The sequence below is a fragment of the Eubalaena glacialis genome, chromosome 11, assembly GCF_028564815.1.
Source record: "Eubalaena glacialis isolate mEubGla1 chromosome 11, mEubGla1.1.hap2.+ XY, whole genome shotgun sequence".
Lineage (NCBI taxonomy): Eukaryota > Metazoa > Chordata > Mammalia > Artiodactyla > Balaenidae > Eubalaena > Eubalaena glacialis.
The window spans coordinates 3804641-3832123 of NC_083726.1; the positions used below are offsets into that span (position 1 = coordinate 3804641).

The 27483-nt window shown below is 46.3% G+C and overlaps 1 protein-coding gene across 5 annotated transcripts in view; it reads right to left on the minus strand.

The window, feature by feature from the left end:
* PPARA (peroxisome proliferator activated receptor alpha) overlaps nucleotides 1–25555 on the minus strand; it is a 70612-nt gene extending 45057 nt beyond the window's left edge. For 2 of the 5 annotated variants that reach the window (XM_061206221.1, XM_061206217.1), the window contains exons 1-2: nucleotides 25046–25108; nucleotides 24245–24411 (exon numbers count right to left, since the gene is read on the minus strand). The gene's annotated coding sequence lies outside the window, so the exon portion shown is untranslated. Of the gene's footprint in view, nucleotides 1–24244; nucleotides 24412–25045; nucleotides 25117–25471 lie in introns of those variants that run through there. The other 3 variants (XM_061206218.1, XM_061206219.1, XM_061206220.1) reach the window with 3 other exon arrangements.
* Between the last annotated feature and the right edge of the window lie 1928 nt (nucleotides 25556–27483).

Below are 27483 nucleotides of genomic sequence, written 5' to 3' on the forward strand. Positions count from 1 at the left end.
ACCTGAGATCCTGCTACAAATTCTTGGGAATATATCCCAAAATCTAATTACGTCTTGGGGTCTATACCTGAGACTCTGCAATACCTACCTTTAAAGGTATAACACTTTCCTATTCATACAGAGGTAAAAAGTTGCAGAACAGAAAATAACAATTGTCTTGTTGGAGGCTTATAGGAACATTGTGACTAGATCTACAGACAGCTGCAAGAACAATGGATTCTGGCACCAAAAAGTCTGCAATAACCTGCCACACCCCCTCCCCTTTTAGTATAAAAGAAGCCTGAATTCTAACTCAGGGAAGATGGCTCTTTGGGTCACTAGCCCACCATCTTCTCAGTCTGCTGGCTTTCCAAATAAAGTCACTATTTCTTGCCCCAACAACTCGTCTCTCAATTATTGGCCTGTCACTCAGTGAGTAGTATGAGCTTGGACTCACTAACAGTACTAAGATCCACTCAGTAATCATGACAGTACGGTATTGGCAAAGGAACCAACACATAGACCAATGATTAGACCACAAAACCCTGAAATAGGCCCATACAAATATGCCCAACCGATTTTTGACAATTGAAAAGCAATTCAAGGGAGGAATGACAGCCTTTTCAACAAATGGTGCTGGTACGATTGGATATCCATAATTAAAAAAAAAAAAAAATGAATCTCAATCTAAGTCTCACATCTTACACAAGAATTACCTCCTAATGGATCATGGACTTACATGTAGAATATAAAACCAAAAAACTTATAGAAAAACTAGGAGAAAAGCGTCAGGATCTACAGCTAAGTAAAAAGTTCTTAGGCTTGACGCCAGAAGCACAATCCCTAAAAGGAAAAATTGATAAACTGGACCTCATCAAAATTAAAAATGTTTGGTTTATAAAGAATCTTATGATGAGGCTGAAAAGACAAGTATACTTTGGGTGAAAATATCTGTAAATCACATATCCGACAAAGGACAAGTATCTTGAATACATAAAGAAATTTCAAAATGGAACAATAAAAAGCCAAAATTTCAATTAGAAAATGAGCAAAAGACATGAAGAGGGGCTTCCCTGGTGGCGCAGTGGTTGAGAATCTGCCTGCTAATGCAGGGGACACGGGTTCGAGCCCTGGTCTGGGAAGATCCCACATGCCGCGGAGCAACTAGGCCCGTGAGCCACAACTACTGAGCCTGCGCGTCTGGAGCCTGTGCTCCGCAACAAGAGAGGCCACGATAGTGAGAGGCCCGCGCACTGCGATGAAGAGTGGCCCCCGCTTGCCGCAACTAGAGAAAGCCCTAGCACAGAAACGAAGACCCAACATAGCAATCAATCAATCAATCAATAAATAAATCTTTAAAAAAAAAAAAAAAGACATGAAGAGACATTTAACTGAAGAGAATATGCAGACAGTAAAATAAGCACATAAAAAGATCTTCCACATCATTACCCACTAGGGATTTGCAGATGAAAACCATAATGAGATATCACTGCACACCTATCAGAATGGCTAAAATAAAAAAGAGCAACAACACCAAATACTGGTGAGGATGTGGACAGATAGGGTCACTCAGACTTTGCTGGTGGGAATGTAAAACAGTACAGCTACTCTGGAAAACAGTTGGTCAGTTTCTTATAAAACTAAACATACAACTACCATATGACCCAGCAATGGCGCTCTTGGGCATTTATGCCAGTGAAATGAAAACTTATGTTCACACAAAAACCTGTACACATACCAAGAGCACAAGTGACAAAGGAAAAAAACAAATTGGACATTGAAATTAAAAAATTTGTGCTATAAACACTATCATCAAGAAAGTGAAAAGACAACTCACAAAATGGGAAAAAATATTTGAAAATCATATATCTGATACAAGACTTGTATCCAGAAGATATAAAGCGCTCTTACAACTCAACAATAGAATGACAAATACCCAATTAAAAAATGTGCAAAGGGGCTTCCCTGGTGGTGCAGTGGTTGAGAGTCTGCCTGCCAATGCAGGGGACACGGGTTCGAGCCCTGGTCTGGGAAGATCCCACATGCCACGGAGCAACTGGGCCCGTGAACCACAACTACTGAGCCTGCGCGTCTGGAGCGTGTGCTCCGCAACAAGAGAGGCTGCGATAGTGAGAGGCCTGCGCACCGCGATGAAGAGTGGCCCCCGCTTGCCGCAACAGGAGAAAGCCCTCGCACAGAAACAAAGACCCAACACAGTCAAAAAAAAAAAAAAAAAGAAATGCGCAAAGGATTTAAACAGACATTTCTCCAAAGAAGATATACAAATGGCCAACAGGTGTATGAAAAGATGCTCAGTGTCATTAGTCAGGGAAATTCAAATCAAAACCACAATGAGATACCACTTCACATCCACTAGAATGGCTACAATCAAAAAGACAGACAATAACAAGTGTTGGTGAAGATGTGGAGAAACTGGAACCCTCACATATTGCTATTGAGATTGTAAAATGATGTAGCCATTTGGAAAACAGTTTGTCAGTTTCTCAAAAAAGTTAAACATAGAGTTACTATATGACACAGCAATTCTACTTCTAGAGAAATGAAAACATACATCTACACAAAAACATGTATGTGTTCATAGCAGCATTATTCATCACAGCCAAAAAGTGGAAATTACATGTCCACCAATTGATTAATGGATAAAGAAAATATACTGTATCTATACAATATTCTTGGTGACAAAAAGAAATGAAGTATTGATTTGTGATACAACATGGATAACCCTTGAACACATTATGCTAAGTGAAAGAAGCCAGTCACAGAAAACCACGTATTGTATAAATCCATTTATACGAAATGTCCAGGACAGGCAAATTGTAGAGACAGAAAGTAGATTACTGGTTGCTTAGGGCTGGGGTGGGGTGTGCAGGGAATGAGGAATGATTGTTAGTGGATATGTGGTTTCTTCTAGGGGTGATGAAAATGTTCCAAAATTAGATCGTGGCAATGGTTGCACAACACTGTAAGTATAATGGAAACCATGGAATTGTATACTTTAAACCATTGTTTAAATATACCAGTTATATATCAGTGTATGGTATGTAAACTACATCTCAATGGAGCTATTTAAAACCTGTACAGCAGCTTTATTCATAACTCATAACTGGAAAGAACCCATATGTCCTCTGATGGTGAATGGTTTCACAAACCTGGTACATTCATTCCACAGAATACTACTCAGCAAAAAAAAGGAATGAACTATTAATATACCCAACAACCTGTATGAATCTGATGGGAGTCATGCTAAATGAAAAAGTCCATCCCAAAAAGTTACATGCCATAGGATTCCTGATGTAACACTCTTGAAATGACAAAATGATAGAAATGGAGAACAGACTGCAGGGTAAGGAAGGGGTCAGGCTTTGAGGGATCAGTGTGGCTCTAAAGGGCAAGCAGAGGTGCTGAAAATGCTCACCTTGACAGTATCATGTCGATATCCTGGCTGTGATAATGCACTATTGTTTTGCAAGATGTTACCACTGGGGAAGCGGCATAGAGTACTGGGGATCTCTCTGCATTATTTCTTACAACTGCATGTGAATCTACAATTATATCAAATAAAGATTTTTTAATTTTAAAAAAGTACTAAAAGGGAGCTAAATTAGGAGTGATGTCTTCAGAACAGGTGAGCTGTAGCTCAACGTTTTCTGATCTGCAGCTTTCAGAAGCCGAACATGGTAATACATGCAGCTAAGATACAGAAGTTACAAACTGTCTTTCTGGTTTGTTCGTTCGCTTTTTTTTCCACTTGGAAGTAATTTCACTTACAGAATAATTGCACGTGTGCGCAAAATAGTACCAAGAACACTGTGAACCCTGTACCCTTTATCATACTCACTGATGATTAACATTCTGCCCACTTGCTCTGTCTTTATACTTAGGTAGGCATACAGTGTGTGTGTGTGTGTGTGTGTGTGTGTGTGTGTGTGTGTGTGTGTGTGTGTGTGTGTGTGTGTATTTGAAGCATGACCCTATCTCCCTCAATACTGAAGTATGTGTTTTCTACGAATAAGGATATTCTCTTACACACTACAGTACACTTATCAATTTCAGTACATTTAACAGAGATATAATACTTTATGATTTAAAGTCAAATTTTGTCAGTTGACCCAATAATGTCCTTGATATTATTCCCTCCAGGACAGGATCTAGCGTAGGGTCAGATATGGCATTTTGCTGTCATTTCTCTTTTGATCTGCAACACTTCCACAGCTTTTCTTTGTCTTTTCATGACAGCGACTTTTTAAAAGCATACCATTTTCACTCCTCCTGTTTTTAAATAGATAGACACTGCTTTAATTCCTACTCATAGTAGCTTGTCTTTAGGTAGGTATCTTCAGAGAAGAGTCAGCACTTCCTAAGAGCCTCTCACTTGAGGTATCCTAGGTCCTCTTCTGGAGTTGGGTGCTTCAGTAGGCTCCTAGCCTCTCTAGCAACTTTTCACGCCCTCAGTTTTGTCCGTTTGCCAGCTGGAAATGTTTGCAAGGCTTTCCTATTTGGAACTAGAGGTTCCCAGAGCTACATAGCTTCAATTCCTATTCGCCATGACGAATAAAAGAAAACTAAAAACATAATTATTCTGTAAATTCCCAAATAAGAAAAGAGCGAAAAGAACAGAAACGAAATAATCGACTTAACGCTGATTTTCAGCAGCTCAATGATTCCAAAGCGAATGTTGGTAACAATAGCCGATTGTAGAACAATGGCTTTTCTAAAGAAACAAGGATGAATGCAACTTAAAGTGACAAGGACACTAAGGGAACAGAAGCAATCTGTTTAAGGAAAAAAGATGAATTTACTGCTATAAAGTCAAGCTGTGCATAAAAATAAGAGAACCAGGAAACCTACTAAGGGTTTATTCATAAGACCCAGCGCCGGGGATTTTAACGAGGAGACGGTCTTGTTTCTGCGGTAACTGATTATGTATATCCACTGGGGCAAATTCGGGAGGGGTTGAGGTGCCTGTCAAAGCACCAGTGCTTGACATGCAGAAGGCTCTGTGCGGCCACCCTGTCAGCAAGAGGGCACGTCTGATAGCACAAGGAGATCAACTCAATGCTTTGTGACGACCTAGAGGGGTGGGATAGGGAGGGTGGGAGGGAGGCTCAAGAGGGAGAGGATATGGGGTATATGTATACATATAGCTGATTCACTTTGTTGTACAGCAGAAACTAACACAACATTGTAAAGCATTTATACTTCAATAAAGATGTGGGGAAAAAAAAAAAAAGAGGGCACATCTGAGGCCGGGACCAGCTGTCGACATGCCTTTACCCAACATGCCCTGATGTGACCTTGGTCTTTTACGTCTGCAGCAAGTTACAGCTTAGGGCCTTTTGGACAGTCTGGTTTGTTTGTTTCTTGTTTGTTTTGAAAGATTGTTTTCTTCCTAATTACTTGCATCCATCTGCCCAGCCCACAGCATCACTCCCACCACCCCCACCCCGGCCCCACCTGGACTTCTGCAACATCCTCCTAACTGGCCCCCTAGCCAGCCAACTCCTCTCTCCAAGGGTCTCACGCGTTGCTGCCAGTTGCACCCTGAAGTCCAGCCCTGATCACCCCACCCTTGCTTTAGGCATCCCTCTGAGGAGCATCAGTTCCATACCTGGATTTGCAGGGAAGGAAACAGACCAAGGATCAGCATCATCCAAGGTCACATGGTTACTCGCTGTCAGTTTTCCTGCCCCGTGCGCGGTGCAGTGTCCTCCCGCCATACCACCTTGCTGCCCAAGCTGCACGCTGCCAGCCCTCGGTGAGGCCCACCAGCCTCACAAGCGGCCTGCAGCTTCCGTCCCTGGCCTCTGACGACAGCCAGAGGGAGCCTGGAGCAGCTGAATCACAGTGCATGGTGCCCCCACTCAGAAGCCCCCTCCCCAGGGGCTGCTTTCACAGAGGGCACAGCCAGGGCCCTTACAATGTCCCCAAGGCCCTCCATGGTGACCTGCTGCCACCTCCCCGCTGGGACTGCACATCCTCCTCCTCCCGGGACATTCTTGCAGTCATACTTGCTTGCGCTCCCCCCGCGAGCCTGGCCCCGGCTGCCTGCTGCACCAGGACGCTCCCCTCCTGGAGTCTGCTGAGACTCTCACTTTCCAGTCCTTTCTCAGACGTCACTTTCTCAGTGAGGCCTCTTGGCCATCCTTGCAGCGCCTTGGCCCTCCCTGGACGCATGCCCCACCACCCCCCCGCCCCCCGCCTCTGCCTGTAGCGTCTTTGAACACACCACGCCGAGCACGGACTCCGCCACTGGGCTGATCATCTGTCTCTCCCCACCAGAGAGCCAGCTCTACAAGAACAGGGATTTTGTGGGTTTTTTGTTCGCTTATGTATCCCCAAATGCTTCGAATGATGCCTGGCACACAGAAGGAGCTTAATAAACATTTGATGACGTTTTATCCTGAATGGATCAAACTTCTCTTCATTCCCCTTTGCAAACCCTGTGTTCTGGCCAAAATAAACTACTCAGCATCTGCCAGACTCACCTCCTGCTTTCCAGCCTCTGTACTTTATCTGATTCCTTTGCCTGGAATGCTTCCCATTCCCACACATGTTAGGGGAAGCTCAAATACAATTCCTCCCAAAAGCTTTCCCGGATTCACGCAGGTGGAAGGACCCCATCCCTCACATCACAGGTATTGACTGATGTCTAACTATCCACCTGATCTGTAACTCCTTAAGGCAGAATCCACACCTGCTACCGTCCTTGCCATACAAGGCAGGTGTTCAATAAATATAGACTGATTCAATCTAACATCGGTGCTACACTCTGGACATTGGTCCTGTTCCTACAAAAAACCTTCATATCATTTTAAGCAACGAACCAAAGAAAGGAGTCTACGCAGAAGACACCACCAGGGTTCAAAGGCAAAGGCTGGGCGTGGCACAAATGCTCTTCTGAAGAATTAGGGATTCATGCAACTTCAAGGGACAAGAATGCTAAGGGAACAGAAATGATCTGTTTAAGGAAAAAAAAAAATGGCAAAGTTCCTGAAGCTTATCCTAAGCCATTCTGGGGTTGGGGGGGGGGGCATGTAGGGGCTTCAGGGCTGTATAACCTGCCCGTAACCAGCCCCAAGAGTCCAAACCGCTCAGCTGAGCACAGTCGAGATGCCCACGTGAGCTTGGTGGCAGAGGTCAGTGTCCCTTGTTTGGCACATTAGGCCTTTCCAGAGAGAAATGACCCCTTCCCAAGACTGAGTTGTCCCTTCCGGGAACACGGTACAGCCATCTGTTTATTTGGGCTACATTTAATGTCAATAGTGTGATCAGTTTTCTGAGTAGAGGCTTTGCATACCTTTTTTAGGTTTATTATTAGGTATATGATACATACATTTTAATTTAATTCTTAATGAACAGATTTTATTATTTAGAGTAGTTTTATTTTTTCCAATTTTTTAATTGAAGTATAGTTGATTTATAATGTGTTAATTTCTGCTGTACAGCAAAGTGATTCAGTTATACATATATAGCCTTTTTTTTAATATTCTTTTCCATGATGGTTTATCATAAGATATTGAATATAGTTCTCTGTGCTGTACAGTAGGACCTTGTTGTTTATCCATCCTATATATAAAAGCTTACATCTGCTGACCCCAACCTCCCACTCCATCCTTCCCTCTACCCCCTCCCCCTTGGCAACCACCAGTCTGTACTATTTAGAGTAGTTATAGGTTTACAGAAAAACTGCACAGAAACTGCAAAGAGTTCCCATGTACCTTCACAGTTTTCCTATTAGTAACATCTTGGTACAATCGTTACCACTGATGAGCCAATATCAATATATTATTAACTAAAATCCATAGTTTACATCAGGGTTCACTCTTGGTGTTGTACTTTCTATAGATTTGGACAAATGTATAAGGATATGTACCTCTATTACAGTATCATACAGAATGACTTCACTGCCCTAAAAGTCCTCTGTGCTCTGTCTAACCATCCTTTCCTCCCCTCAACCCCCGGCAACCACTGATCTTTTTACTGTCTCCATAGTTTTGCCTTTTCCAGAATGTCACAGAGTTGAAATCGTACAGTCTGTAGCCTTTTCAGTTTGCGTCCTTCAGGTATATGATACTTTTGGCAATAACATCAGTGATATCACTTGCCAAAATGTTTTTCAAAGAGGCAGTACCACTTTACATTCCCATTATCAGTGTTGGTGAGTTCCTGCTACACCACATCCTCGGCCTTGACACTTGGTCAGTCTTCTTAATTTAGCCATTCTGGCTGGTGTTTAATATCTCTCTACTACTAATAGCAATATCTGCTACTAATAATTTGCAGTTTCCTAATGACTAATGAGGCTAAACATCTTTTCATGTGCTTACTTGCCATCCAACACCTTTTGTTGAAGTATTTGTTCAAATCATTTGCCCACTTTTGCTTTCATTCTTAATTGGGTTGTTGTCTTCTTATTGAATTGTGAGAGTTCTTTATATATTCCTGATAATGGTCCTTTGTCAGATATACGCTTTACAAATATTTTCTCCAAGTCTGTGGCTTGCCTTTTGTTTTCTTAAATGCTTTTTGATGAGCAAAGGTTTATAATTTCGATGAAGTCTAATTTATTAAATTTTTCTTTTGTAGTTCATGTTTTTTGACTCATATATGACATCTTTGCCAAATCCCAAATCACTAAGATTTATTCTATGTTTCTTCTAGAAGTTTTATAGTTTTAACTCTTACAATTAGGTCTATGACCCATTTCAAGTTCTTCTTATTTTTTTTATTTTATTTTTTTAAAATGCATTGTTTACTTTGTTTATTTATTTATTTATTTTTGGCTGTGTTGGGTCTTCGTTTCTGTGCGAGGGCTTTCTCTAGTTGTGGCAAGCGGGGGCCACTCTTCATCGTGGTGCGCCCGCCTCTCACTATCGCGGCCTCTCTTGTTGCGGACCACAGGCTCCAGACGCGCAGGCTCAGTAGTTGTGGCTCACGGGCCTAGTTGCTCCGTGACATGTGGGATCTTCCCAGACCAGGGCTCGAACCCGTGTGCCCTGCATTGGCAGGCAGATTCTCAACCACTGTGCCACCAGGGAAGCCCTCTTCTTATTTTTTAATATGATGTGAGATGAGGGCTGAGGTTTGTTCTTTTGTATATGGCTATCCAATTGTTTCAGCACTATTTGTTGAAAAATTATCTTTTCCCACTGAAATGACTTCTCACTCTGTTCAAAATCAGTTGACCATATAGTTGGGTCTATTTCTCAACTTGCTACTCTGTGCCATTCATCTATTTACCTGTTTTCATATCAATATTACATTGTCAATTACTGTGGCTCTATAATAACTCTTGAAATCCGGTAGTTCAAGTCCTCCATCTGTGTTCTTCTTTTTCAAAGTTGTTTTAGCCACTCTAGGTCCATTGCATTTCCACATAATTTTAGAATCAGTTTGTCAAATTCTACAAATAGGCATGCTAAGATTCAATTTTGATCACTCAAATCTGTAGATCATTTTGGGAAGAACTGCCATCTTAACGATACTGAGCATGCTGTAACTTGTCATTTATTTAGGTCTTTCAAAATTTCTCTCAGCCACGTTTGATAGATTTCACTGTCCAGGTCTCGTGCATTTTATCCAGAAGCATTTTGTATTTGTTGATGCTTGATTACTTTTTCAATGTTAAACTAATCTTTTATTCCTGGAATAAACTCGACTTTCAGCACATTGAAAATGTCTTTCCACTGTCTTCTGGCTTCCATCGTTTTGGTTGAGAATTTCTCTCTGACTTGCTGCTCCTTTGAAAGTAATGTCTGGTTTTGTTTTTTGTTTTTAACCTCTAGCTTCTTTTAAGATTATCGCTTTGCCTTTGTTTTTTCAGCAGTTTTACTATAGGGTGTGTAGGTATGGATTTTTTTGGTTTTTAACTCTGCTTGTAGTTCTATAGGAGTCTTAAATCTGTAACTTAATGTCTTTCATCAGTGTTGGAAAAACTTCAGCCACTATCTCTTCAAATATTGTTTCTGTCCCATTTCTCTTTCTTGTCCTCTTAGGATTTCAATTGTATGTATGGTAGAATTCATCACTATATTCTCTATATTTGTAGTCCATCCTTTTGTCTCTTTGTGCTTCACTTTAGATATTATTTCTGATGTATTTTATTACTCACCAATTCTCACATCAGTTGTGTTGTTGTATCTACTCTGCTATTATATCTTTTTACAGAGTACATAATTTCAGGGGTTTTTTTTTTCAGTTTTATGATTCCTACTTTTTTTCAAATCAATGTCCTTTCTAAAATTACAATTTCTAGTGTTCTACCAAAATTCCCAATCTTACCTTTCATCTTCCTGAATATAATAAGCAAGTTTATTTTAAAGTTTACGTCTTTTAAGTCTAATATTTAGAGTCATGTAGGTCTATTTCTATCATTTATTATTTTTGCTGGTTCATGAGTTGTCCCATACGCTTGGTTTTGTTTGTGCCATTACTGTAAAAAACACGCTTGATTTGCATGGTAATGCAAGACCATAAAAAGCATCATGCAAGCAGAAATTATGCAAAGTGATTTTACTAATCAACGGTAAAAATAACAAGTGCACCATGACCTTTAAAGTTATTGTCAAAACATTAAAATATCTCTTATTATCAGCTGTGAATGCAGAGGGAAATATAAGATACAGTAAAACTAATATTTATTTAGTAGATTATAATGTAAGACGTTAGCATCACCAAGAATTAAAATCACTGAGAATTAAAAATGTTTTATTTTGTTGTAAAAAACTTGCCAAGAGTAGTTTGGACCGTGCCTGCTGCCTTCTTACTGTATAACTTTCAATTCGGAGCAAACTTCTCTTCTATGCCTTACCAAATTGTCAAACTCCTTTCTAAGTTTGGGTGGGCCTCCAACATTTTATGCTTTGCACTTTCAATGTCATGAAATGTCTTACAGAGTTCTTTAATGTGATTTTTGTTGGGGCTGGGCTCACTTCCTGTGTGACATCTTCAACCATATTCCTCAAGCATGTTTTTTTTTAATATCTTTTATTTTATTCTATTCTATTTATTTATTTATTTGTTTGCACCGGGTCTTAGTTGCAGCCGGCAGGCTCCTTAGTTGAGGCACGTGGGCTCTTTAGTTGCGGCACATGTGCTCCTTAGTTGCGGCATGCAAACTCTTAGTTGCGGCATGCTTGTGGGATCCAGTTCCCCGACCAGGTATGGAACCCAGGCCCCCTGCATTGGGAGTGTGGAGTCTTACCCACTGGGCCACCAGGGCAATCCCTCAAGTATGTCGATAAGTCACTTTTACCACATTCCTCTGGCTGCCCCTCTGGAGTCTCTTGAACTGGCAGCAGTGTCCACGTTCCCACGGTCACTATTTCTTCTAGAACTCCATTGATGTTCGACTCTAGTTTTACTTCCAGCATTATCATTTTCGACTTATTTGCTGCACTTTCATCTTTGTTGGCCAATTCCTCTCACTTATCCTTTTTTTATAAAGCATCACGTGGGTTTTTCACTGGGAGACAAGGAGGCAACACCAGGACACACTTTGCTGTCTGTAGGTGAACTGACTGACGGATGCGCAGGGACCAATCACAGAAGGACTCTGAAAGGAGTGACGGGATTGGTCACTGATCCTATGCACATCTGTTATCTATGTAGTGATTTGTGGACTGGGGAGCTGGCAGCTGAGACTGTGTTTTCACAGCTACTCAGTGCTTAATCCCTGATAACTGAAATAGGAGCCCTGGTGTAGGGAGACTGGTGTTATTTAATTAACTGTGGTAATGAAATTTGTGCATAATGGAAATGTGCAAAGTGAGGACTGCCTGTATTTGAAAAACTGCTGATAGAAATAGCAGCTGAGGATGACGCTTTGTTCTCCAGAGAGGATATTCGTTTGCTTCTGCCAGGCATCAGAGGTCCTAGTAGTCTGGAAGCACCTTAATCCAACCTCAAGGACTGAGATTACTTAGAACATGCCTTTAGTTCTGGAGCAACGGATTGACTTCCAGGTCACCTGTGTTCCTACGGGGCAGCTTTTTGGGGCCCCAATCCAGAGTTTGGGATGTTTACCAGGGTCTTCCCTTCTTGGAGCCTTTATAGCTCAACTTTTGACTCCTAGCCCCATGGAAGTATTTAGGTTCCTAAGTGCTTCTTCCATAAATTAGCCAACACCCCAGGGACAAAATGACCCCAAATATCAAGTTTCCACCTTCTCCAGATCTCAGCCTGGCAACTGCTCACCACCTCATGAGCTTGCCAATGCCTTGGCATATGTTTAAAGATTCTGTCCACCTTTTCTGAGTTGACTTCCAAACTGCTAAGCCATCATCAGCAATGGAGCCTCCAGCTTAACATTTTAAAACCATTGAATACTTATCAGCTCCACAGTTTGAAATGGCTATTTTTCTCTTTATTTTTCACTTCCAGAGTTACAAAGAAGTATTTCTGTACTCTTCAATAAAATCCATAGACCGGAATATAGAAAAATGATTATAGTTCCTTAAGGTTTTCCTCATATTCAGGCAGTATTACTCAAATAATAACAACTTTCTAATAATATGCTAATACAACTGTAGAACAGAAAAACTGTTATCTTTTCAACAAGCAGGAGGGCACAGATCATTAAGCAGAGTGGAAAGCTCTGTTCATTCAGCAGATATTTTTAGGTGCCTCCTGTGATAGCCAGTTTGGGTACAGCAGTGAAGAAAACAGACAAAAACAGACGAATTCCCCCGCCCTCGTGGGGCTGCTATTCTAGGGGAAACAGATGAGAAACAGACCAGTAAAGCTTATACTATGTGAGATGGAGATAGGGTCGGGGAGAGGCTGCCATTATAACTAAGGGGAAGGCCTCCCTACGTGGGGAAAGAGCACACTTACGGTACCCTTCCCTCCCGTAGCAGGCACACGGAGCTGGGAGAGTCCCACGGGGCCCCACCACCCCCTGGCTCTCTAGCCCCTCCAGTCACCTGTGTTTTCCCCTTGGCACCAGCCTGATGGAGGGAAAGAAAGGGGCTACCAGGCTCTGCACTCACGGTGCTGTGATTCATACATGTCTGTCCCCTAAGCCTTCCATCGCCCTGTGTGAGGTCCACAGGACCAGCCCTACCTAAGCCGCCTAACACACCAGGCACCTCTGATCATGACTCCTTATCTTTGATGCTATAGATTCGTCCCTAATTGACAGAGCTAGGCTCTGAACAGGTCACCCACCTTTGAATATGGACAGAACATGTTTAGTGGGGTCTCAAGTCTCCGAAACTCCTTGAACGGGTGTTAGTTGCCTGTAGACTGTGAGTTCCATGAGGGTGTGACCATGGAATGGTGCCAGTTAATGGCCCCAAAGATGTCCATGCTCCAATCCTGGAGCCTATGGCTATGTCACCATGCGTGGCAGAAGGGGCTCTGCAGATGTGACCGAGGGTGCCATCACGGGTTCACTTCTGTCCCCCAAAAAGGTATGTCCACATCCTAACCTCCAGTACTTCAGAATGTGACCTTATTGGAAATAGGGCTCTTTGCGGATATAGTTATGATGAGGTTATACCGGAGTGGAGTGGATCCTTAATCCCATATGACTGGTGTCCTTATAAAAAGTGGAAATTTGGACACACACACAGACCGAGAATGCCATGTGATGACAGGTGGAGACTGGAGTGATGCTTCCACAAGCCAAAGAATGCCAAGGGTTGATGGGCACCACCAGAACTAAAGAGGAGGCGAGGAAGGAGTCTACCCAGAGTCTCAGAGAGAGGGCGGCCCTGCCGACACCTTGAGTTCAGACTTCTGGCCCCTAGGACTGCACAAGAATAAATTTCTGTTCTTTAAAGCCACACAGATCGTGCTCTGTGACAGCAGCCACAGGGGACTGACACAGGTGCAGGCCTGAGAGGGGAGAATGTTCTGGATTATCCAGGTGGGCCCAATCGAATCGCCTGACCCCTTAAAAGCAGAGAATGTTCTCCGGCTGAAAGGAGGCAGAAGGGGAGGTCCTAGAGATTCAGAGCATGAGAAGGACTTGAGCCATGTTGCAGGTTTTGACAACCAAGGGGCCACACGCCAAGAAATGTGGGCACCTCTGGCTGACGACCAGCAAGAAAATCGGCCACAGATGGTTTTCAAAATGCACAGAATTGTCCATCCAAAAAGGATGGATTTTACTGCATGTACATTATACCTCAGTAAACTTGACTTTTAGAAGACCTCAAACCCATCTCCACTGCCTGGTTTTTAGGGAGCCTGATACAAAGAGGCGAGTCTGCTGTTAAAAGGCGACCCAGCGCATCGTCACATCCATGGAGGAGGGCAGCCAGAGGGATTTCTCTGGCACCTCTGGAAGCCAGCCCTGCTCCCGCCTGACGTACCCGGGCTCCTAACCTCCTGGGCAGGATAGAGCTGCCTCTCTCCCCACCTTCCCAGCCACAAAGCAAGAAGCCAGAAGCCCTGGAGGCACAGACTTCACCCGTCTATTATCCTAGGAAAGGGGCTTGCGTGTGTCTAAGGACTAATTCGCCTCATTCATGACTATGAAACCAAACGATGTCAAGCTAATGGCACACACGATCCCTCGTGTCCCTGCTCCTTTCAGGAAGCGATTGTCACGCTTCTGTGATGAAGACAGAATCACTGCTCAGAGGGCTTATCTGCTTTTCATGCCGGAACTATCAGCGACAAAGAGAAGGCAGACACCGCAACTAAATGTGTGGTGTTTTCTGAAAATAGGTCATTAGATGAGAGTTAATATGCATCTAAGAGTTAAATCCTGCTGACCTAAGTGGTTCAAAAGGATTTCACTTGAGCACGTAATGCTAAGTGAAATACGAAGATAATCGACAGGCGAACTAAGATGGGTTCTACAATTGCTTGGATCATTTTTATTCACTCTTTTCCTTTCTCCCAACTTAGTTCCTTTAGTTGAAAGGAAATTTTAAGGACAAATATTTCTTGAGCCGCACGTGCAGATCACTGTTGGAACACCACTGCTCCCTGGCCGCCGAGAGGCTCAGGGAAGGGCAGCCTCACCTATCAGGCCTTCTAGGCTGGTTCTCACCACGCGGCACCGTGTTGCTTGGGTACCTGCCTCTCCTCTGAACCTAGGAGTCCTGCTTGTCATGTAATGCAGTGCTTCCTGATGGCAGGGAATGGTGCCTGCCGTTTTCCACTGCTGTCCCCAGCTCTTGGGACACTGCCCGGCACAGAGCAGGAGCTCACGGAAGGTGCGCTGAATAAATGAATGAGCTCTGGGATGAATGACTGAAGTGCTCAATAAACAGTTGCTGAGGTGAAGGCAGAATATGTCCAGCCAGAGAGATTCAAAATGCTACAGGGTGGACTTCCCTGGTGGCGCAGTGGTTAAGAATCTGCCTGCCAGTGCAGGGGACACGGGTTCGAGCCCTGGTCCGGGAAGATCCCACATGCCGCGGAGCTACTAAGCCCGTGCACCACAGCTACTGAGCCTGCGCTCTAGAGCCCGCGAGCCACAACTACTGAGCCTGCGTGCCACAACTACTGAAGCCCGCGCGCCTAGAGCCCGTGCTCCACAACAAGAGACGCTACCGCAGTGAGAAGCCCGCGCACCGCAATGAAGAGTAGCCCCCGCTCGCCTCAACTAGAGAAAGCCCGCGCAGCAACAAAGACTCAACGCAGCCAAAAATAAGTAAATAAATAAACTTATTTTTAAAAAAAATGCTATAGGGTGTCTGAGTGACAAAATTCCTGCCTCTCATTCAGGGGGGAATCAAGGAAGGCTTCATGAAGGAGGTGGCGTTTGATTAAGCCTGGAAGGAATCTCAAACGTAGGGTAGCCTGACCGGAGCTGCATGTTCACCCAGCCGGTCCTGCAGCACCTGTTGGCAGTACCTCCTGGGCGGTAGAGAGCGGGGCAGCTATGGTTTCCTGCCCCCTGGGGTCTGTGACTCATCGGGGAGAGCGACTTTCACCAAGAGGCCATGCAGATGAACATGTAATGGGCAAGCTTACAGGCGTTGCATCAGAGAGACCTGACCGGGCAGGCAGTTCTGGAAGGTTTCCCTAAGAAAGTTTTCAGCTGAGATCTCCAGGGTAGGGGGTAGAGGTAAGGGGTGAGGTGGGGATGAGGGGCAGGGTGAAGGAATGTCCCAGCCACAAACAAGGATCTGGCCATGGAGGAAGAACATCGGCCCCTGAGAGTCAGGGCCCTGCCCTCCCAGTCACCACGGGAGCTGATAAATGAGGAAGGATGAGTCCGTGTTATGGCTGGACAGTTAACAACAAGCAAGGAAACAATGAAAGCATTAACAGCAAGGTCCTACTGTAAAGCACAGGGAGCTACATTCAGTATCCTGTGATAAACCATAATGGAAAAGAATAGGAAAAAGAATATATATATAAAACAATCACTTTGCCGTACAGCAGAAATTGACACAACATTGTAAATCAACTGTACGTGAATAAACTAAAAAAAATTTTTTTAAAGCGGCCTTGGGAATTCCCTGGCGGTCCAGTGGTTAGGACTCCGCACTTTCACTGCCGAGGGCCCGGGTTGGATTCCTGGTTGGGGAACTAAGATCCCACAAGCTGTGCAACACGGCCAAAAAAAACAAAAAATGAAAAAGTAAAAAGCGTTCTCACTCTGCGCCAGGCAACAGTCTCCCACGCAAAGCATTAGCACCTGCCCCATTTGTAGACAAGGAAACTGAGGTGCGGGCAGATGAGTGGTCCGTCTGTGGCCGAGAGCTGCTAAGTGGGTCAGGACCCTGCACCTGTCCTGCCCTCACTGCCCTCCTGGAGGCCACTTACCAGACGGGGAGGAAGACCAGGGTCGGGGAGGGAAAACTCGGGGGGGCTCAGAACCGGACAGTCTGAGTTTGAGTCTCCGGGAGGGTCGGGTGACGTCAGGAAGGCTGGTGGACGTGGGGCCCGAGGTCATGACAGCAATGACAAAGTACAACTTTGGTGAACTTCCATTGCCCTGGTTCAATGTAACTTCACATCTACAAATACGAAGACGGCAGCTGGATGGAGGTGCTAATACCTTCGGTTGGAATTTCATCTTTTCATCTCTTAAAAGTCATTCCTTTCCTAAATTTTATTTACTAGCTCTTGTCTTTCAGAGGTCTCCTTCTGAAAGAGACCGTACCAGATCTGATATCAGAATTGGGCATGAATCTTTCTGAAACACCTTCTAGAAAATGATTTATCTGACGAAGAAAGCCTGCATTTGAATTCATTCATTCCAGAGTTACTGAGCCCGTCCAAGGTTTTGTGTTCCAGTCTGTGAATCAGCCATGGATGTATCTGCTTTCCTGGCTATTGTTTTTCCTTCTAGAATCTTCTTTCTCTTAAGGTTTGTGCCCCTATTAGTATTAGAGATTATTGGCCATCCTTGAATGTGGTTAGATACTCACTTTCACTTAGACTTCTGACCTAGACACTAAAAGCTAACTCTGTTAGACTCAACTAAGTGAAGAGAAGGCAGGCAGCAGGAAAACAGTCGATAATTTTTGGTTTCCAGAGTGAAAGACCCTATTTTCTCTTCTTATATTGATAACCTGCTAGATACTCTTCTTTTAAAATTTATTTTATTGAAGTACTGATTGACAACGTTGTGTCCTGCTAGGTACCGATATTCACACACAAAGCCGGGCCTTGGAAAGAATTACTCCTGCTCGTCACTGAACGCTTCCCACTTAACCCTTCCTCCTGTCGCCAGTCGTGGTCACCCTCGGCCAGGAATGGGAACCCTCCCCTTTCGGTTCAGCACACCAGCGCTGGATCGTGACTTCCTGCCCCTGTGCTGGCGGACAGTTACAATCTTTGGTTTCCAGGCTGCTCGGGTGGAGGGTGGGTCGCACTCCCACCACCACTAGAGATCCATCGATCTAGATCCATCCTCCTTCTCCCCCTCCCGAGTGCGTGCAAGCAGCCTGACCTTTCCTCCCTCCCCAGGTCCAGAACCTTCTGTCTCTGGCTCAGACACCAACATTTCCACCCTCACAACCTTCTGTCATCTTGTCCCACACATCCTTTTAACCCTGTTTGTGCCGGTCTTTTCTCTCAAGCAACATCAGCCCTCACTGCATGTCAATATTCTCAAGCCTTTCTCTTCACGACTCTTTTCTTTCTCAAAGTCTTCTTTTTGGGATATCACTCCCCGTCAAGCTCCCGCCGTGAATATTTTTGCACAATTGAACTTTGTGGGTTTTTTTTTTTTACCTACTCATGTCTCTCAGGATCCCTCACTGAACGTAATGGATGAGGTTTATTTTTATGATTTGAGAACTACAGCAATGGAATGCCTTCCTTTCTGGAAAGGGCTCTTGACAAGTGAGCTTTTCTAAGAATGGCGAGAAGGAAGGTCATTTTCTGAACCTCCATGCGCTTTGGACCGCTTGCTGTGAACCATCGGGAGGACTCTGCAGAGATGGGGCAGGAGTCCCCTTGCCTAGAGCTGGTGACAGATTCTGCGACGGGTTTCAAAGTGGGCAAAAAAGGTGATTGTAATACTCAAGCAAAATAACTCCCTCCACGAATCCTAAAATCCAAGGATGTCGTAAACACATCAAATATTACCCTTTTGTTTGTGTTATAACTAACTTCCACACACCAAGAGATGCTCCTGTTGAAAGCAAATTTCAAATTTCTCGGAACAATTTTCCTTTTACACATCAGTCCTGTTAATCCCATCCCCAACACACAGTTAGAAAACCAGAAATAAAGTGAGCGAACAGTGAATAAATAAGACACTAACCCACTTATCAAGCTGTCCCACAAAATGAGCCAAAATGAGACTACCGCCTAGAATTATCAAATTTATTCATAATCCTAGACAGAGGGGAAAACACTCTTCATGCTGGCAGCCTCACAGATGTCAACTTGTGCAAGAAGGAACACTGCCTGAAAATGCTTCTAAAAATTCTTCTGGTAAAAAAAAAAAAAAATCCCATTTAACATCTAGGTAATAGAAGAAAACTTGATTTCAGATCAAGATTTGATTGTCACTTGATTCTGCAATCCTGTATTTTACAAGCCTTATTGTTTCATTGTAAATATGCACTTAAATACACGTCAGGCTAACAATTTCTTAGACTGTTTCAGAAAGGGAGGGAGGCAGCCACATGTCAACTTCTAAATAACTAGATCTCTTTTACTAGAACTTGGCAATTTGTCACCTCAGTGTGGTTATCACATAACCACAGACTTATTCAGTTACAAATGGCTGCAGGGAGCCTGGTGCCTCACTCACTCTTAAAAGTGGTCGAGGTTGGGGGGGCGGGGGAAGGAACTACAGTATACTGTTTACTTAACTGTATTATCATTTCCAATCTTTCATGTGAAGCTTCATAAGCTTTGAGACAATTCATTCTGCCTTTGCTTTCCTAACTCTTACTATTCAGGTGATCCTTTTTCAAAGGTGTACTTGTGACCTCTGAGTTAAAAGTGTAAAGGCAAGCGGATCAGAAGAGAAACAGCCATTCCTCTTTATTTGCAAACCTCTTTAAATAGAGCAAAATAAAAGCAGTCAGATGGGAACTACATGCAATATCCTGTGATAAACCATGATGGAAAAGAACATGAAAAAGAATATATATGCGTATAACTGAGTCACTTTGCTGTACAGCAGAAATTCACACAACATTGTAAATCAACTATACTTCAATAACATTTTTTAAAAATTAAAAAAAATTAAAAGCAGTCGGATGAGTGCTGCGTCTGGAACACAGAAGACTTAAACCTCTCCAATGCTTTCACTAACTTCTCCTGTGCCTATCTTATCTCCACAACTGGAGGGCCAGCAGGACCCTTGCCCCGTTAAATAGAAACACTTCCCAACTCCCAAATGTTTAAACACACCTCTTTCCTTCTGAGTCAGTTGTTTGGAATTAGAATCCGTGATCTTGCAGAAAGAAAGAGCATTTTATTTAATTAGATGCTCAGGCCATCTCATAAAAAGTCTATTTAATGTTTAACATACCCCAAATCTAGTGATAATTATAAATAGAATAATTTGAACTGCAGCTGCCACCTTTATAACACCTATGCCATGGGAGCCACGCGTGGGAGTCCAGCATGGCGTGCAGGAACACACCGCAAGGATGGGCTCTCGTCATCCGAGGTTTGAGGGAAACTGCAGAATGCCAAGGGGAAACCCTCTTGCGGTGGGTAGGCCCCCTGCTGTACTTCTAAGTCCCCCCCAGCCAGCTCCCACCCATATCTGAGTACTGTAAAAAGAAAAAAAATCGATAAATTCTTATTGAATTAAATTCTGTTCATCTCTTATTTGTTCAATGAACATTCAGAGTCCTCCCTCAGCATCCTCAGGGGACTGGTTCCAGGACCCCCTGGGGATACCAAAATCTGTAGAGGCTCAAGTCCTTTATATACAAAGGTGTAGTGTTTGCACATAACCTACGCACATCCTTTGTATACTTTAAATCATCTCTAGATTACTTATAATAACTAATACAACATACATGCAATGTAAATAGTTGTGAATACAATGTAAATGCTATATAAATACTTATGGAATGTGGTAAATTCAAGTTTTGTTTTCTGGAACTTTCTGGAATTTTTTTTCCCGAATATTTTCAATCCATGGTTGGTTGAACTGGTGGATACAGAACCTGCAGATGTGGAGGGCCTACTCAGTATATAGGACCAGCCGGGCAGAACTGATTAACACATACTCCGTTCTCATCAAGGTGGACTCAGCGGGGAAAGTGAGGTAGGGCAGCACCCAGGAGCAGCCCTGGTGGGGGAAGATTTCACCCAGCCTGCATCTCCGCAGACCCTCCAAGGATGAGGAACAGTTGTTTTCATGGTCTGGGGATACCGGAGTAAAGACGAATGCAAAATATATCACCATAAAAACCTGAGGGCAGGGACTTCCCTGGTGGCGCAGTGGTTAAGAACCTGCCTGCCAATGCAGGGGACACGGGTTCGAGCCCTGGTCCGGGAAGATCCCACATGCCGCGAAGCAACTAAGCCCGTGCGCCACAACTACTGAGCCTGCACTCTGGACCCCCGAGCCACAACTACTGAAGCCCGCATGCCTAGAAGGCCCGTGCTCCACAACAAGAGAAGCCACCGCAATGAGAAGCCCGCGCACCACAATGAAGAGTGGCCCCAGCTTGCCTCAACTAGAGAAAGCCAGCACGCAGCAACAAAGACCCAACGCAGCCGTAAATAAATAAATAAATAAACAAACAAACAAACAAACAAACAAACCTGAGGGCATAACCATGTGCAGAGAAAACAAAAACTGCTCAGGACAGTTTTGTTCTTACTGGTGTAGGGCTCTCGATTACCTACTCAAAAATGAGAAGAAGTATATATTTGGGGTGGGGGATGTGCTTCTTTCCAAAAGCCTTTGAAAAGTCACCAAAAGGTCAGAGCAAAAGTAACACAGTTACCAGATCCGGCTCAGGGAGAGGCAGGCAGTACAAGGTGTGCTTCTTTAAGACACTGCCTGGGCTAAATATGCCTTTTTACTTGTTACAAAGAAATCTTCACATAAGCCACCACTTTTGAGCCTCCCAACCCTTCAAAGAGGTGGAAAGGAGAGGAACTCCGTTTTGTGATGAGAAAACAGCATTTAGAGAGGTGAACAGAGATCCCCAGGCCCGGCAGGCAGCCTCGAAGGGACGAGAATCAAACCTGGGGATGACCTAACACCTCTTCCACTATGTCAAGCTGCATCTCTGATGCAAACCAAAATTCTCAAGTACTTTTTCTGGTACTATATGCCGACCTCAAAACAAATGCAGCTCAACTACCAAAATAACTAATAATATGTCTGACTTAGTAAGGAGTAATCACTTCACCTTTTGAAGTGCATAAACCTTTCCACAATATTGCTACAAGATACTAATTAAATACTCTAGAAGCAAAGAAGGAACACACCTCCAAACAACAAGCAAACCAGACTAGGTGATGTCTGTTACCCACAGTACACATCACTGCATGCAAGTGACAGAAATACTTGGAAGAACAAACAAGTTCTTTTAAATCAGGTCCACTGGGACATCTAGGGCTTTTCCTGTTTGGTTCTTACCTTAAACCTATCTTCACACCAAGTTGGAAATTAAAATTCTTTGCCTAATTTTCCCTAACCACATGGCCTTAGACGTGAGCTAGCTGGTTCTTTGTAATTACGAAGGCAGAAATAACAGACACAGCAAATGTCTATCCTATAAACAGAAACTATGGCTTTATTTGAAGTGTCTATGAAGCCTATACCAAGCCACCAAAACCAGAAATAAAAACAGAGGCCCTCAAATTCCCAAAAAGCCACATCCTCTAACTGCGATGCAACAAAATTAGTACAAACGTTCACCCCCAAACACCGGCCACTTGGAAGTTAAGACACTCATCCTATTTGCCATTAAGAATACATCCGTGGTTTCCCTGGTGGCGCAGTGGTTAAGAATCCGCCTGCCAGTGTAGGGGACACAGTTTTGAGACCTGGTCCCGGAAGATCCCACATGCCGCGGAGCAACTAAGCCCGCGCGCCACAACTACTGAGCCTGCGTGCCACAACTACTGAAGCCCGCGCGCCTAGAGCCCGTGCTCCCAACAAGAGAAGCCACTGCAGTGAGAAGCCAGTGCACCGCAAAGAAGAGCAGCCCCCGCTCACCGCAAGTAGAGAAAAGCCCGCGCGCGCGGCAACAAAGACCCAACGCAGCCATAAATAATTAATAAATAAAATAAATAAATTTTAAAAATAAATTAAAACTATTAAAAAAAAAGAATATATCCATTCACACACAGACTGAGAGAGGAAAGAGAGAAACGTGGCATGTTTAAAATCTGTTTACAGTAAGCAAAGAAACATTTTAATAATAGTTTTTTAAAGAAGATTACTTAAAGAATCCTTATTATAAAAACACAGATGCCCATAGAACAACACACAAGGAAAAGACCACTGGTTACCAATCCCTAAACCACGAGGTGCTGCGGCAAAAACAGTCTCCCTTTCTGCGCCCCAGTTTCATCCCCTTTCAGCTCCCTTCTTATATTCTGGTTTAAGAGTCAACTTCATGAGCAGATCCCCAGTTGCCCTGCTCAATACTGAGCAGCTGAAACCTCCGTAAACAATCACAGACTAAAAGAATTTTAAAATATACATATGTTAAAGGATTGGCTTAATAATTATTGTATCTAAACACAATGAAATATGATATAGACATTTAAAATGATAAAGTACAAACACATTTATTCACATGGAAAGATTTTTCATAACCTAATGGTTAATAAAGCAGATTACAAAATAGTTTATATAGAAGAAACACCTTTTTTTCTCTCCTGTCTCTCTCATTCTCTCTCCCGCATACACATACTACGTTTAAAAATCTGTGTACAGGGACTTCCCTGGTGGCGCCGTGGTTAAGAATCCGCCTGCCACTGCAGGGGACACGGGTTTGAGCCCTGGTCCCGGAAGATCCCACATGCCGCGGAGCGACTAAACCTGTGCGCCACAACTACTGAAGCCTGCGCACCTAAAGCCCGCGAGCCACAACTACTGAGCCCACGTGCCACAACTACTGAAGCCCGCGTGCCTAGAGCCTGTGCTCCGCAACAAGAGAAGCCACCGCAATGAGAAGCCCGCACAGCGCAACGAAGAGTAGCCCCTGCTCGCCGCAATGAAGACCCAACGCAGCCCACCCCCCAAAAAAATCTGTGTACAAGTTGGACAAACATGAGCTAATAACAAGAATTATTTTATGATTATGGAATAACTTTTACACGTTCAAGATGTGAGAAGAGGGAAAACATTTTTTCTATGGTCAATTAATTTGCTATTGCTTCAGAGTTGTATAGACGTTTGTCAAGCTCACTGTCTGGTCCCTCACACACAGTGACCACTCGATCTATACCACAGGCCCACTTCTCCAGGGTATCACTGTCCTGGCTGATGGCAGTTCTAGACCTGGCCAACTAGCTCAGCAAGCCATCTGCTTGATATTCAGATTGGAATTAAAACAGCTAAGAGAAGGCACGGTGTTCTTTACTTGTCAGCATTTGTAAGTTAAGTGTCTGTTAAGTGAAAACATTTCTCACAGTTTTATTACCTAGTTTTAAATTACGTGGAACCTGCCTGCCATAAAGAAAGGAAGTTCCCAGTAAAACTGACAGAATAAAGTTTTCAGAACTTAAAAGGGAATCTATCCACATTTATCTTACTTTCAAAGAAATGAAAATAGATCTAACCCGTTGCATCACAAGGTAATAATTAACCCCCAAACTGCTAGTCTGTAGGGCAATGGAAGTAAAGACTTAACTATTTCATTCTGGAAAAATGAGTAAATCATACCTTCTATTTACCTGTGATGGCAACGTCTTGGTTCTGGACTTGCCTGGCCACAAACTGTTACTTCACAGCAGAGGCAGGGCCTTTCACAGCAGCCTTGGCAGTAAGAAGGTAAAGGACGAAATGACTACAACGGTATGTCCTCTGGATTCTCCCCAACTCTCCACCACCTTGAAAGAGGAAAGTCACCGTGACCCTGCGTCTTCAACGGCTACGGTGTGGCAGGGTCGTCCCCAGGAAAACCCTGCCACCCCCTCCCGGCCCCACGCACCCCTTCCCAAGCAGCCCTGGGGGAGGAGGGGCTCCCTGGTTTGGGGAGGGGTGGCTGGGATGGGGGTAGGCATGCAACCCCGAACGTCCCAGAGCGCCCCGCGAAATCCAAGGCATTATACAACCGTGGACTTTTCTTAGAAAGAACCTTGACATTCGGGGCACGGGTCCAGCCTTTAAACTTAAAAAGGCGAGGAAAGCACGGGCGCCCAGTTGTTCCCTGTTAGTCTGGGGAGGCCGTGCGGGCAGAACCGACCCTCCGGACTTCCGCCAACACCGCCCTGCGCGGCCGGGAACTCGGGGAGACCCGGGCGCGGACGGCCCGCGCCAGACCCGCGGGCCCCGGGATCGGGAGGACGTCCCGCGGCGGAGACTGCCCTGGGCTCGCCCGGCCCGGCCCGTCTGGGTCGCCCGACTGCGCCAGGCGCAAAGTGGGGCAGTTCCTCAAAGGTGGACTAAGCCGCGTGTGAGTCTCTCCCGTAGGACCTCGGCCGCCAGGCGCACGAGGGTCAGTCTGCCGGGACCTCCGGCTACCTGGCCTAGGGGATCCCCGGCGTTCTCGGGAAACGCCCCCCGTCGGTGACGCCCAAGCTCGACCACGCAGAAGGAAGGGCGCGCCTGATGCCCCCGCCTGGTGGGCCTTCTCTCCGGGGGAACAACCTGAGGACCCAGTGTCTCTGAGGTCCCGGGTCTCGACCTCTGCCCAGGTCCCAGCCCCACCGACAGCTGTGAACGCCGAGGCGCCGGGCAGGCCACGGGCGCGCGGAGGGAGGCAGAGCAAGGGGCGGCCCCCTGGGCCCCGGGATCCCCGGCACGAGCCCGCGGCAAGCGCCCTCGCCCCGCGCCCCGGGCCCCGCGCATGCGCCGCCCGGCCCCTCCCAGTCCGCCGCCGCTCTGGGTCTCGAGGTGGGGGGAGCCCGGCCCCCGAGCCCCCGCGCGCGCCCGCCCGCCGCCTGGCACCTGGGGCCGCGGCCCTCCGCCTGCCGGTCCGCCGCCTGCCGGTCCGCGGGGCGAGCGCGCCGAGGGAGGCGGCGCCGGGCAGAGGCGCTAGCGGCCGCCTCCGCCCCCGCCGCTCGCTGCCCCCGCCGTGGGGCCGTCGCGTCCCCGGCCCATGCCCGGCGCCGCCTCCCCGCGACCGTGCCAGCCGCGCCCCCGCGGCACGCGCCGCCCCTCCGTCCCCCGCCCCGGCCGGGCCGCTGGGGCGGCTCGCGCGGGTGGCCCGCCGGGAAGCCCCGCCCCGCGCGGGACACAGCCCCCGGACGGCGGCGCCCGATTGGATGCCCGCGGGGGCGGGGGTGGGGCCGCTCTCGGGGGCTCCCACCGCCGGCCCCACTGCTGCAGCACCTGGGGGAAACTGAGGCCGGAGAGGCGGAGGGACCGCCAAGGTCACCGGGCGGGTGGGCACGGCACCGCGATGGCACACGGCTTGCGGCTGGGGATCGGCCCCGCGCATTGGGAAGGGCTGAAGTCTAGGAGGGGCGGGCGCGAGGCTGCGGGAAGGGTGGAGGTTCCCGTCCGGGGCCCAGGCCACGCTGGCGAGGCCCCTCCTCCCTCGGGGAGCCCGGCTCTGCCAGTCTGTGCGATGAGCTGGTCTAGACCGGGCACCTAAGCGCGGGTGCCCTCGAGTCTGGGGAGAGCGCGGGGCTGGGGGCGGGCGGGGAAGGACCTTGTCCGGGGGAGCCCAGAATGCAAGAGAAGAAAGGGAACGCAAGCTGGGAAGACGCGTCAACAGGTGGCGGAGTTGCCGCGGCGAGTGCGGCGGGCGGGGGACCCACAAGAATGAAGGGCAAAGGGGCCGGGCGCCGGGAAGAGTTGTCTACTCCGACCAACCGCCCTCCCCCCCCGCCCACCCCACCCCGGGCTGTCAGAGAGCCTGCCCCTCCCCCCATGCGTCAAGGGTGAGGGGCTGACTTTGTGCCCAGCCGAGGCGCTGGGCTTCTGCCAGCGCAGGGGGGAGGTCGCGGCCCGGCAGCCAATGGCGGAGAGCAAGAGCGAGAGCTGCAAAGCGGCTTTGTTTGCGCGGCGACGCCCGAGCTCCTCGCGCGGAATGCACAAAGCCCCCGGTGCCTGCGCATCAGGACGCCGCTCCTGCGGGAACGAAATGTGTGCTATGCCAGCTCCGCTCCTTGCCCTCCCGCTGCTCCGGCCACTGTTCTATTTGTAGCGGCGAGCGCCCAGGAGGACCTACTCCGGGCCCGAAACAGCTCCAAACAAATCCCCGCACTACACCGAGACGCTGGAGGCTCGGCCGTACTGGACCCTTTCACCTATGTCTTAAGCTCACCCTTGTTGATTGGCCCCATCCCTGTGATGAACTCTGCCTCACCCAGCAGACACCCACATAACCTTCCCACTAACACATTGACAAGCCCAACTCTTATTGCACACGCTACATAGCAATGGACAATTTTTGTATTCTGTTTCAGAGTTTATGAAGTGATCTGTGTCCATTATATCCTGGATATCTCATAGGCTGGGCAGGCAACAGTATTATTTGTTTATGCAGCTAGGGGCCCCTACTGAGCTCATGTCCTCATGAGGGCATCCGGTCTCAGAGATGTCACCTGACATACCCCAGATCCCATGCTGTCAAGAACCCGGAGTGCAAACAAGGGGTGTCGACTTCTTTTCCCAGAGGCACCACGATGGTCTGCCACAAACCCAGTTAAATCCGGCACTTGGAAAGGCCTGGTAAAAATTGTTTTGAACAAGGGCAAAGGAAGCTGCATAGGGGTCAACAGAGTACTGTGTACACCCAGCAGACATAAAGAAATGATGTTCTTGGGTTCTTGAGGCTCCCAAGGTTTTAGGGAGAGAAAACTTGTTTTTCACGCATGTGACGAAATCTATCACCTTTGAACAAATGCTCTCAGCCAGTCCCTTGCCTCCCCTTCCCCAGGAAGAAAGGAGAAGGATGCTCAGAACATTTTCTCATGGGAATATTCATGAAAGGGCTCTACATGCTGCCCCCA